The 13,285-nt window shown below is 44.4% G+C and overlaps 1 protein-coding gene across 3 annotated transcripts in view; it reads left to right on the forward strand.

The window, feature by feature from the left end:
• ZHX2 (zinc fingers and homeoboxes 2) overlaps positions 1-13,285 on the forward strand; it is a 73,975-nt gene that overhangs the window by 23,522 nt on the left and 37,168 nt on the right. For 2 of the 3 annotated variants that reach the window (XM_014870128.2, XM_088178905.1), the window contains exon 2: positions 7,920-7,966. The gene's annotated coding sequence lies outside the window, so the exon portion shown is untranslated. Of the gene's footprint in view, positions 1-3,506; positions 5,979-7,919; positions 7,967-13,285 lie in introns of those variants that run through there. The other variant, XM_088178896.1, reaches the window with a different exon arrangement.

Below are 13,285 nucleotides of genomic sequence, written 5' to 3' on the forward strand. Positions count from 1 at the left end.
GCCCATGGGGCTTTTGATGCAACCCAGGGTGTTTGTCTTTGGGCTGCAAACACACATTGCTGGAACGTGTCTGCTGTCTCATCCAGCAGCACCCTCAGGTCTCAGCAGGGCTGAGATCTGTTCATCTCCCAGCCTGGATTGATACCGGGGATGCAGCATCTTGCACTTGGTCTTGTTAAAACTTATCAGATTCCCATGGGCCCACTTCTCAAACTAAGGCAGATCCAAACTTTAATTTTATTCCAATACGGCACTTAGATCTGAAGGAATCACACATTCAGTGAACTTCTGTTGCTTTGGTTTCCAAAAACATCCCAGGCTGTTCAGGGCTGTGTACCCAGACACAAAACAAATTAGTGTTCAATACAGACAGCAGTGCAGTGAAGGAGATAAATTGATAGGATAAATTTGTGGGACAGCAAGACTGACAGGCTGTAGGAGAGTTTCATTCCCTCCTTTTGTATTCTTGGTCTTAAAAGTTAAAGTCTAGCTGGAGGGGAAGGATGGGCCCAAAGTTACTGATTCTTAACAGAATGAGCAGATACATTGCCCAGGCTGTGTTGACTATCCCCAGGATAGGGAGAAAAGGCCACAAAAGCAACTGCTTTGTGGGGATTTCCATAACCCTTCCCAGTCCTTGGGGTCAGTCACTTTTTTTAATGCCTTGGTGTATGCAGACTTTCCTCCTTTTGCTCCATTTACTGCAGCGTGGGGAAACTGAAGAGAGAGGGCTGGGGCTGTGCAGTGGGCAGGAACATGCCCTGGGAGATGCTCCCATCAAACACGAGCTCCAGGAGTTTGCAGCGAGAAGAGCAGCTGAAGCTCAGGACCGAGCAGGAACGTATGGCAACATATAAGGGACTCTGGGCAACCTTTCCTGTGGTCTGTTTGTGGCTCTGTGATTACTTGTAGCTGACCCAGATACCTCTCACTGAACTTTCCAGATATAGGGACATGGATGTTCTTAATGAAAACAAGAGACTCGATAACACTTAACAGTGCTGGTCTTCATGAGGAAATGAAGCACAAACACAATTATTTGAGAGGAACAAAGTGATCTTTTTGCTTTATGTTTATATCCTGTGCTCATTTCGTCTCTCGCACCACTTTTGTACCAATGGCTGCTGTGTTCAGCAGGAATTTGCACATCGATGCTTACAGCCAAAAGTAGGAATGGTCTAAACCGCTGGAAAAGGGAAACCCCTTCCTCTTGTATTTATTTTTATGGCAGCAAAATGTAGTCACTGTCTGGTCTTGATCAGTCTTGGTTTTTTCCCTTTGTTTTTTTCTTTTTAGCTTGAGGGTTGAAGGAAACAAAAGAGGGAATGAATAAAGAGCAGGGGGAAAGAGTGATTGCTGCCGGGCTCTGTCATGTGGTGAGGAAATCAGGCTGAAACTGGAGAGACCAGGCCAGACCTAACAGTCATACTGGGAGGCCTTGAATTGTGTCACTCTGACAGTGATCTGAGCAGTGACAATAGTGGTGATGTTTCTGGCTGCAGTCTAGCATGATCCGAATGTGAAGTTGTGCTGATGGGTTGCTGCTCACAACACTTTTCCCACCTGCCTGCTCTTACAGGCAGCCTGGAATGATGACCCCTGTCCTTCCCGAATTGGCACATCTGTTTAGACCATGGGGACTGATGTGGGGTAGCATGTTTTTCTGTTGTGTTCACTTCAGTTCTCTCTGGTTTTTCCTATTCTTAACACTGCTGTTACTATGAGCTTGGGTATTTGGTGGGTAGTGGAAGGAGTGTGTGATTTTTAGCTTTGTCCCCAGTGTACAACTTACACCATGTATCTCCATCAAATTTGTATGACACCTGAATGGATCTGAACACAGGGACTGCAACACTACAGGCATAGGGAAGAGTGACTGGAAGGTTGCCCAGAGGAAAAGGACCTGAGGATGCTGATCAACAGTGGCTGAACATGAGTCAGTGTGTGCCCAGGTGGCCAAGAAGGCCAGTGGCATCCTGGCCTGGATCAGAAACAGTGTGGCCAGCAGGACCAGGGCAGGGATTGTCCCTCTGTACTCAGCATTGGTGAGGCCAATGACATTGAGAGGCTGGAGTGTGTCCAGAGAAGAGCAACAGAGCTGGGAAAGGGTCTGGAGCACAACTCAGGTGAGGAGCAGCAGAGGGAGCTGGGGCTGTTTAGCCTGGAGAAAAGGAGGCTCAGGGGAGACCTTATCACTCTCCACAACTCTGTGAAAGGAGGCTGGAGCCAGGTGGACGTCGGGCTCTTCTCCCAGGTAACAAATGACAGGATGAGAAAAAATGGCCTCAAGTTGCACTAGGGGAGATTTAGATTGGATATTAGCGAACAGTTTTTCACAGAAAGGGTGGTCAGGCACTGACACAGGCTATCCAGTGAAGTCACCATCCCTGGAGGTATTTAAAAGACATGGAGATGTAGTACTTAGGGAAGTGGTTTAGTGGCTGACTTGGCATAATGATTCTTTCCAACATAAATGATGCTGTGACTATATAAGGGGACATCCCATGGTGTTGAAAATTAATTAGCAGGTTTAACAGTCCACAGCTTGTTTTTTTAAAAATAAAAAGTACATATGTGGGGCAGAAAAGGTGTCCAACAACAGTGCAGCAAACACTTCTCAGTCATGGCCCTCGCACAGGACGGGTCTGACAACTGTTTTCCATCACCTTTATTACTATGGACATGTAGGTAACTAACCAGAGGGTGACAGCCTGAAATGCAAGGGTTAAGAGGAAGGACATGAAATAGTTTAACCTTACTAAAAGCCAAATAAATTAATAATGAATTTTTTTCTTAGCCAGAACCCTATAGGACATCACTCTCTCTCTGGCTGAATTTTCTTATGCGATCAAACATTCTCCTTGCTCTAAACCCTTTGCTGCCAATTTAAAATAGTACAACACTGAGATTTCTCACCCTTCAAGAAAACACTTTGATTTGTTGAAGGAAGTTAGGAACAGTTAAGGAGATGGGAAAGAAAGTAATATACCTTTCTCTGTGCTGACATCTGCAACTGGGGGATGTGTTGAAAAGTAAATATAATCTGCTTTGAGCAATGCTCTCCCATTCTCTTTCATTCTGGTTCAGTGCTCTGGTTCCCAGTGAACTAGACTTAGCATTGGAAAGTGAGGTGCAGAAAGGCTGTAGGGCTCAGTGAAGAAGTGGGTGGTCATTTCCTCATGCTGGGGCTGTGGGGTTAATGTTGTTGTGCGTTTCCAAATTTTTCAAGAGAGCATTGGGATGAGAAGTGACAGGATCACTGTCTGTCTGTCTGTCTGTCCAGTGCCAGAGACGCCAGGTCAGGACCCTTGCCAGCCCCTCTCTCACCTTGTAGCCAAGGCCAACTGTAGCTGTTGCCACTTCTTAGCAGCTTCAAGTAAAACAGTGGATGGGCACAACGTGGCCCTGAGCAGCCTGTGCCGAGGAGTTGTGCAGGAGCAGTCCCCTGGACATGGCAGCCAGGCTGCCTGGATCAGCCATCCTCTTCCCTGGAGTATCACGCTCCTGCTTCTCCCTAGAGGAATATGAGATCAGTTTCAACCTGGCAGAGGATGTGTTTTCTGAAATCTTTTAATCTCTAAAAGAGGAGGAATAGTTTCTGGGACAGTGCTGCACAGTGAAAATGTGCCTAAAACTATGACATTTTTCCCTTTTTTTGTTCTTTTTTAAAGACACCTAATTTGTTTTTTGATCTTATTTACTCCTTATATTGCTGTTATTTTCCCTTTGCTTGTTTTTATGCTTCTTAATATTTTCAAAAGCAGCTGGTAATATCAAGAAGGCATTGCAAAGGGGGGTTTGGTCTATTCCTGTAGTTTATAGAAATTTTCCTGGAGGAAGCTAAGGCTGGAGAGCCACAGCATGGTGCAGCCTTGGATTGACTGTCTGGGACAGCTTCTGCTCACAGATCCCTGAAAATTGTGCAGCATGGATGAGGACCTTGTGCAAGTGGTTGTCACCCTAAGGAGGTGGAGTAGGTGACTCCTGGCAGGGGCCTTCTACTCTGTGTTTGCCAGTGGAGCTCAGGGGCTGCCAGCAGCAGCTGCTGTGGGGTGGAAATACCCCTCTCTCTTTAAGCTTTGTTCAAAAGGCTGGAGAAGGACAGCTGAGTGTTGAGTGGGACAGGGATAAGACCTCTGGGGATGGAGTGCTGTAGGAGATAGCCCGTGGTCTGTCCAAGCATCACCATCAGCACAGTGTCTGTGCACTTCCTCAGAGACCTCAGAGCACTCTGCAGGTTTTTAGTGGCTTTTTCACTGCAGATTTAGGGGTTTGATGTAACCTTTCAGTTGTAGGGATGGAGGCAGGGACGAGTTAATTTTAATAGCCTTATGAAAAGGTGTTGAAGGCAAGGATGCTCATGAGCACGTTAGTCCGAGGTGGTCTGCCAGGTCTGGTGAATGTTTAACCAGGACTGTACCAGCAGCCAGGAGCTGTTGGGGCTCTTGGGATCTGTTGGGATAACTGCAATTTTCAGTCTGTGGAGAACAGACGACTTTGAAGAACATTTGTATCTGCTAATCATGCTGTAATAACAGTCTGCAGTTGAGAGGCTGCAAACCCCCCATTTCCAACACAGCTGTGCATATTTAATTCCATAGAAGGCATTGCTAGTCTGCTGTTAGAAGTAATTCAGATCGCTAAGGTGGTAATTTTGATCATGATGTTTTTTAGGGAAATATAGGTGTAAGCTACACTGAAAAGTTAATAAATGCCCAGTATAATACAAACACCAGGGAGTGAGGAGCAGGGACATGATGGGTGGCTGCCAGTGCCCCACCCTGCATCCTGGGCTTGCTGTATTCCTGCCTCGCTGAGCCAGAAGCAAAGGAAAGAAACATCCTGGGCACATTAGCTTAGTGAAGGAATTTTTTCCTGACCTATTGGCCTGTACCACCAAGGTGGGGCATTGGAGAAGTCAGGGCATTTGATGGATCAGCAGGGCTGTGGGGAGAGCACCAAAGCTGGTGGAGCTGTGGAGAGTTGGCACAACCTGCTCCATGGGGATGCTTTTGGCTGATGCCAGGATTTAAACCACCAAACCAGCATCCCCAGGAAAAGAAGTCTAGAGGAGTGTGGGGTTTGTTTTCCTTTATCTCAAGCACAGCTTGGGAAAGCATGTGCTTTCAGGGCTCCCAATTCAGTTTCTCTCTGTAAAATACGCTTTTGCAAAATTGATAATTTCTGTAGGTTTAGAGAGTCTCAAAGGAACTTTTCTGTCAAGCATCTAAAAAGTACCATTATTTCTCTTCCTGTTGTAACAGCAGCTCGAGATTTACCTTTTAGTTCTCTGAAGATATCTTGACAATCTCTCTTTTTTGTAAAAAACTCCATGGTGAACAAAGCAAAATAATCCCATTTTCAGGTGGTTTGTGCTGTAGTTTGGGTTGCAGAAACCATATGGAGTGCTGGTGTTTATAAAAGTATGTAAAAGCCTTTTTGTTTATTTTGTTTTGTTTTGCCATGAGATTTTTTTTTTTTTGAAAGAATCTGGAATGATGAAGCAGCTGGTGGCTGAGTCTCCTGCTCAGTGTGCAGAGAATGAAGATTGGCTGGGATGGCTGAAGTTATTCACTGCATGCTGTGGGCCATGTAAACACACAAACAGGCAATTCCTGTCAGCCAGGAGATGTGTGGTAACTCAAAGCACCATTAACTGTTCTGTGCATGTGCTCACCATGCCACCACATGGGAGCCAGCAGATACAGATCTCCTCAGATCTTGTCCATTACTCTGTGGGTGTTGGTGTGGCACAGCTCATGTGGGTGAAATGATGATGGCTGTATGAATGCCTCCAGAGGGATGGTCTGGTCTGAATTTGCCTGATCCCAGCGTTGTGATGCATTTCAGGGAAGTGGTGTTTTCATGGCAAGGAAAGCTGCTTCTCCTGCCTTGTGCTGCCTTGGAATAAGCATGTCCCCATGGGAGGCTGCTCAAGAGCTGCCTGCAGCAGGGATGCTCAAGACAAACAAACTCAGGCAAGAGTTTTCAATAGTAATTACCTACCTGTTGAAAAAACTTGGTGTTTCTATATGAAACATGTTTGTGACTCCTTCATTTCACTGTTGCTTAACTTCAAGCATTCAAAAGCAGTAGCAAGTCTCTCAGAACTGTGAAATAGTTTGAAAGATCTGAAATATGTATGTGTGTATATATATACACACACACACATATATTACCAACTTGTTTCTGAGCTGTTACATTAAAGCCAAATCATATTCTCATAGCCACGAGGGGCAGAAACTTTTTACATACTTTCTGAAGAGGATCGTGCAGTACAATTACAACAGCAAGGGATTGGATGTAATGACCCTGAAGATTTCTTCCTGTTTCATGTTTCCAAGGCATGTAGAGAAGATCTTTGCAGAACCTTAACCAGCTGGGTCTTTAGGAGAAGTACCAAAAAATGTGAGAGTCAGTATACAGTCCCAAGAAGCAACCATACACATAGATATTTATTTTACTTAACATTCTAAGCAGAGGTTTGAGATTGAAGAAGGACAAGGCTGTGTTGCACTGTAGGTGATTTTGTTGCTCTTTAGAAGTATTTTATTCATAAGGTTTGGATTTAGTTCTGTTGGCAAACTGTAGGGTCACTTTTGTGTGTTGGACCCAGTGCTGAAAAAGCAGGATTTCAGATAGCAGTTTTAGTAAAATATAACCAGACTAAACCGATGAAATACAGAAACAGCTTCATCCTAAGCCTATCATGTGAGAATGGAGAATTTGACACAAAAGAGGGAGGAAGAGCAGCAGAAGGTGGCCTGCTGGGTCCCAAAGTGTTGGAGATATAAATAGCACAAAATCTGCACCTATCCCATGGGTTTTATTTCTCTTACAATTCAGTGAAACTAGCATTTTTTTGCCTTACTCTTAGATGGAGCAAAGCAGGAAGCAGTTTCCCTTTTATCTGTGAATAAACATGCAGCTTTTTCTAGCCTAAGCTCTTAAAATACGGTTATGGTTGTGTAATAGCTTCTGGCTTCCCAGCTCCTCCACTAGCCAGTGTGCTCTTTCAGGAAATCAAGTCATATCTTCCTTTGGAAAGATTAAAAAAAAAATCAACCTAACCTGCTGGGAAACAGCAAAAGACTCCAAGTGATTTCTTTTGGCTTTGTCAGCCGACCTTCCTCAGGACAGATAACAGGAGTCTGGAGTTTCAAACCCAAATACTTCAGCTTGAGCTGAAAATGCAGGTTGTGCTCACAGCCCTGCTGAAGCAATCAATAAGCTTCTGCCTCTTCCTGGGGGGCTTGTGGAGTGGTTTTCTGATTGTATTTCTTTTACTCAGAGCAGTCCCTTGACTGTTTATTATCTCTTTAGCCATTCTTGCAGACCTGCAGGCATAGTGTTTTTTAGGTGTATAAACAGCCGCTGCCAAAGGGGAATATTTTTCTATTCCGTTCTGCTCTTGCAGCTGCTGAAGCTAAACCTTCCTCTCCTGTTTTTTAGGGAAAAAAATAAAAAGGCAGAAATGAGGTTTGAGAGACAGCAGGTGAATCCCTTTAAGGAGGAGAAGGAAAATTTTGATGGCATTTTGTAGAAGTTCCCAATAGCCAAAGAGTTTATTCTGGAACGTGGCAGCTGCAGCAGATGTTTTGTGGGTATATCCAGTGCAAACCACAGTGGTGGTATCTTAGGACATCATGTGAGCGCTCTCCACTCTCTGCTTGGCCTAAGAAATGTGGATTTTTTTTTTCCCCCCTCCAAGAGACTCCCAAGGTTCATCATCTTACTGTAAAAGGGCTGGAGGACCAAATCTTTCAAATTGCTTGTCAGTGGTGGTCAGTGTAAAAGGGAATTGCTGAAATTCCTGCTGGCATTCCTGGTATTGGTGAAAAAACTAAATTACCAGTCATAAAGGGGAAGGGATCTTTGATTTTTCTCCCTGACTTACATGTTTTTTTCCACTTTTGTAGGTATCAGAAATACTGCTCACCAGGATGTAAGCAATCAAGTGCTGTGAGTAAGTAGCTTTTTCTTTCTGTTTTCCTTTACATAAGAAATACAAGCTTGCCCAAACAGAAGGAGAATCTTCTAATTTTTTTTTCTTTTAAAGACATCTCAAGAAATGTTTACAGCAAGTAAATCCAGTCTTTTGGAATCAGTTGACACTTCTTTGCAGCCCACAAAATACAGCCAGCATTGTATTACCACATAGGCTGAATAATTATCTCACTACTGATATAAACCACATGAATGCATTTAACTGAAAATATGGTCAGCAGAATGGACCATTAGCACCATCTGAAGCTCGTTTGTTGTTTCCAAGCTTTACCAGCTATGGAAAGACAGAATCTTGCTGAAGAGTTGAGGCATTCCTTGGGAAGTGAGCTTGCATCTTTTGCAAGGGAAAAAGAGCACAGATTGGCTGTGAGGTTGTTTTAGTGTGTATGGACAACACCCCAGCCTTGTCATTACAGTAGGAAACTATGCAATATTTGGGTCTTCCCTGATGTGATAAAATAGCTTTGAAGGAAGTTTTATATCACAGGAGACACCTGCATACTTGCTTCAAAGCAGCTTAGCCAGGAGCTTCTATATATATGAAAAAAAAAAACAAAACAACTGAAAATGTGTTATTTGAAGAGCAGCTGCCCTTTTCCTATGCATTGCTAAAGGGTGTGGGCTGGGATTTCCCAGCAGCTGTGGCTAGTCTGCAGCTCTCCAGGTGAGCCAGCCAGTGCTGCTCTAAAGGAGCCTCAGGAAATGGTTGCAGCCTTTGGCTGTGTGTCTGACACACTGTGAGCTCCTGAGGTGGCTTCTCTGCTCTGGGGCTGGCTAACAGGGCTAAAATTTGGATGCTGTTGCTCTGGGCTTTGTTGCTTTCTGTAAGTAAACTTTATTAGCAGAGGGGTTAAATGAGGGGTGTTTTTGAGGTTTTTATAATCAGATTAACTCCTGTCCTGTTTTTACCCCATTCTGTAGTAATGGCAATCTGTGGTTACTTGGATATCAGCACACTTTAGTTTATATTTTCATTTCAGTAGCTTAAGCCTGTTTTCTGTTACAACAACAAAAATCTCTTTGGGCTAGAGCAGAATTAAACCCCAAAGTGAAATCAGTCTGAAAAAGAAATGGCTAGTTTTGTTAAAGGAGAAAAGATGAGTCCATCCATGTTTAGTAAAGGTGTGATAAAAATTCCCTAATAAACACCTAAAAAGCATTCAGAAACTGTTAAGCAAAAAAATTGAATCCTTCTTCCAGCCTTTTGTGAAGAATACTGGCAATGAGTACAGTTATTGGAGAAAAAAAGGGATGTGAAACAATGATAGTGTTTTATATTGATCTCCCTCAGTAAGGTCCATGGTTCGTATTCTTCCTTTGAATCACAAATGTTTTCTCTAACTCCTTGGTGTTTAGACTGTCACACAAGACCTGCTAATTGAGCTGTGGGGGGTTTTTTTGTGAATTACTTAGAAAGCATTGCACAGGGTGGGCTCTGGCCTCTGGGTTTTTTTTTTTTACAGCTGTGTTGGCTTCAGAGTGATGAATAGATACCAATTTAATTGATGAAAATTCAGTAGAAGTATGCCATGTATATATTTTGTGTCTCTCAAAGTATATCCACATCCTAGAAAAGCTCTTTGCTTATCTCAAAACAAAAAGTTGATTGTTTTTCTATTAGGTAGGCAGTATTGAAATCTGGGAAGCATTTTCTCAGGACATAATGAATCTGTGTCCTAATGCACCCCTGTAGTGGTTGGTTCCACAAAGGAGTTGAACATGGGGACCTGCTCCTGCTCTTCAGAGGAAGACTTGCTGGTCCCACATAGATGTCTGTGTCATTAAATCAAAGTAAAACAGCAGTGCCAATACGGGCATGTAATCCACAGGTGCCTCTGATACCTTATAGCTGTGTTAAGAGGATGAGAGAGAAAGCCAAGAGCAGCCTCCTTGGAAGCTCCCCAGGCAACTGGTGTGTGGTCTGAAATTACTGCAGCTAGATGCAGTCTCCTTTCATTACTGAGCTGTGACTGGAAGTTCCCATTTCCCTGTCTTCTCTTCTCTGGCTGTATGACAAGAACTCGGGAGCATGAGATGGTTGCAGTGGGACAGTGCTGCCTGAGAAACTTACCTCCTGCTCAGGAAAACCCAGAGCTCCCAGAATTCAGCTCCTCTATGTCTACTCTCTCTGTCCTCTTGCAGCATTGCCCTGCAAAATGTTTCTGTTGTTCTATGAAAGAATTGATGCAGAGAAGGGAAAAAAAGGCTTTCTTGTTATTTCCCTTTCTCTGTTTGACTGTCAGCATCTGGAGGTGAAACTTGCCAGTGGCTGCTCCCAGGGGTGCCTGTGCCCTGTGAGGGGTGGCAATGTGGGTGTCAGCAGTGGCTTGGGGTGGCTCTGACTGGCATCCTCACAAAGGGGCCTAGATGAAGAGCTGGCACGTTGTGTTATGAGCTGTCAGGGAAGGTGTTGGTTTGGGCAGCTCCTGCCACTTCCAGTGGGCGTGGGGACATTTATGAGCAAGCTGTGAGTGGTGGTTGCTTCACCTGTTAGGCTTTAATTCACCATCCCTTTGTAAGGCAGCATCTGTGTCCTGCTATTTAAAAGCAATACCCACTTCATTATGGGCAGAACCCACCTGATGGAGTTTTGTTCTCTGGTGGGGAACCAAGCCCTGGGAGGATGCAGGGAGGGGTTCTTTCAGGTTCTATGTGCTTGGGGAGAAGCATCCTCAGCTGGCTGTGGTTGTGTGCTGCTGTCCCACCCCGGGATGCTCCGTGTCAGGACAGCTTGGTGAGGTGGCTGCAGATGACAGGATGCCCAGGGCAGGCTGCAGTGCTGGGCTGCAAAGGCACAGCAGGTCTGGCAGGGGAGCAGGAAGGACAGAGGAGCTGTCCTTTGGGCAAAAGCAGCTTAGAAAAATTAATTCACATGTGTCAAGGTTTATGAATGTATAACTTTTAAAAAATATACTTGTTGCAGTAAACTGATCACTTATCAGATGAGATTTAGATGGATTTGGGGTTATTTTTACTTCTTGGAGCTTGAGCAGTGAATTTGCAAACGTTTTCTGCAGAGAAAATGACAACAGCATGTCTTGGGGATGCCAGAGGTACCTACAGAAAAGGCTTTGCCAAATGCAACAGTGGTGCTGCCTCCTTGCCTTTACATGGGACAAGAGATTGGGCTCTAGCTGTGGCAGCCCCTGAAACTGTCGCTTGTGCAAAGCCACCTCTTCAAACAGTGCACTCCTCACAAAATCAACACCCATTCTCCCAGTGCTCGATTGGACGACTGTCTGGAAATTTTGGACAGACTATTTTAATTTTAAAAGGGGGGGAAATAATATTATCACTGAAGGATAAAGATGTAGAGGAGAAGTTGGCTGGAGATCAGGAGAAGTTTAGTTAGGAGAAACAAGGCTTAGCCAAAAGCCTCCATTACAGTTCCAAGATGAGGAGTGAGAAGATTTCATTCATGTAACTGCAAATGTGCAGTTCATATCACAGCCCAGGGCAGGTGTTCCCAAGAGTTGGGTGCTGCCTGGGCTTTGGTAAGGACAGGATTGCTTCTGCCTGGCTCTCCAGCAGCCCCAGTGTGGTTGTCCTTTGGGATCTTGCTCCATTCTTATTTTTGATACTGTCTCTGCTTCCTTTTCTTTTCCATTAAGTATGATGTCACAAATGACATCAGTCCAATAACTGTTTGTGGTTGTCATAGCCACAGTCTGTGACACCCAAACAAAGCAGCAGGAAACTGAAGCTGGCATACAGATGCTGTAATATTTATCACATTCCTTTTGGTTAATAACTGCGTGGTTAAGTATTTATTTTCCATTGGAAAAAAGGAAGGGAGCTTAAAAGCAAAAAATTAAGTCACTGAGGAGGAGGAAGGTGGTTTCCAACTCCATCTGACCAATGTAGCTGCACTTTTCCTTTCCAGTACTCTTCCCCTGAGGTAATACTGCTTTGGCCTCAACTGCTCAACTCCCTTCTGCAGTTGTTCCCATGACTTTGGACCATATGGTGATGCTCCTCCTGGACAAGGCAGTGGGAGACTCTAACACAAGCTGTGTCCCCAGGACAAAGCCTCACAGAGACTGGCAGCAGGGCCAGCAGCAGCCACGTGTCAGGCAGCTTTAACTGCTGGATGGCTGAGGCTGCCATTGTTGAGGTGCATGGATAGAGTATAGAAGATTTTTTTCATCTTTTGGGGCATTAGATGTGATGGGGGAGTGCTTGTTCGCTGTTCTTTGTTTAGTTTTGTTTCTTGAATCTGTAAAATAAGCTTTTCTGGTTGAGCAGCAGAGGTTGTTTGTCCCTGCAAGGTTTAATCACTCCTTCAGCTTTGCACAGTTGGCCTGATAGTAGGAAGGTGCTTGCTACAAAAAATAATTCCAGTAACGTAAAAAAAATTAAATAAGTTACAGAAATAGATGTGGTATGAGCACTGCATTTGCAAGACAAGCACTGGAGGCAGGTTGCTGGGGTTTGGTGGGAAGGAGCCACCTCAGCCCCTCACTGCTGCAGGCTGTGGGGAGTCTTGCCAGAACTTCTCCTTGCCCAGTGCCACCCCCTTTGTGCCCCCACAGGGATGTACTGACCCTGGGGACTCCAGCATGGCTTCCCCAAAATATCTGGGCATGTGACTCCTGGGCTGAGCCCAGGTGACTCCCCCTGCCTGCCTGTGCTGAGAGCAGGCAGCAAGCACACAGAGCAGTCTGGCTCTGGATTCAGGCATTTGGTGCCGTGGCTCCTGCTGGTGCTTGCAGGGAGGTGCTCATTATATAATAGCTGGTGGTTGATTAATATGCTGTGAGTCAGAAGTGCCAGGGTATTTTAGCTTTCTCTAGTTGCTATGGAAACATTATTTTAACAAATAGCTTTTTAATATTTAATTAAAACTCAGCTTTTGGCAAGCTGGAGTAAGAACTATTACAATTACTACTACAAAGGGTTAGCAGTGAAGTGTATTCCAGAGCCATGGTGTTGTTTTTTTTCGGTTGAGCCTGTGTCATGTGTCCCCCACCCTGATCTGTCAGCTTCAAAAAATTAAAAAAAAAAAGTAAAAAAATCACTAATTTATTGGTTGTGAGAAATGTATTCTTGTTCCTAAGACACAAAGCAAATGTAATGCAAATCTGCAGCTACTCTTCACAATTGAAGGTTGTCACTAATTTCAATATACAGTGCTAAGGCAGCTCTGTAAGGATGAGGCAGTGTGATAGCATTTATTAATTGCTGCTGTATCACTGGTGTTCCTTCTTCTACCTCTGCCTCTTGAATGAGATCATTCTGGTTTTGTTTGCTTCGTGTTCCCTCTGTGTCAGGTTGGATG

Source organism: Sturnus vulgaris, chromosome 1, assembly GCF_052056855.1.
Source record: "Sturnus vulgaris isolate bStuVul1 chromosome 1, bStuVul1.hap1, whole genome shotgun sequence".
Classification (NCBI taxonomy): domain Eukaryota; kingdom Metazoa; phylum Chordata; class Aves; order Passeriformes; family Sturnidae; genus Sturnus; species Sturnus vulgaris.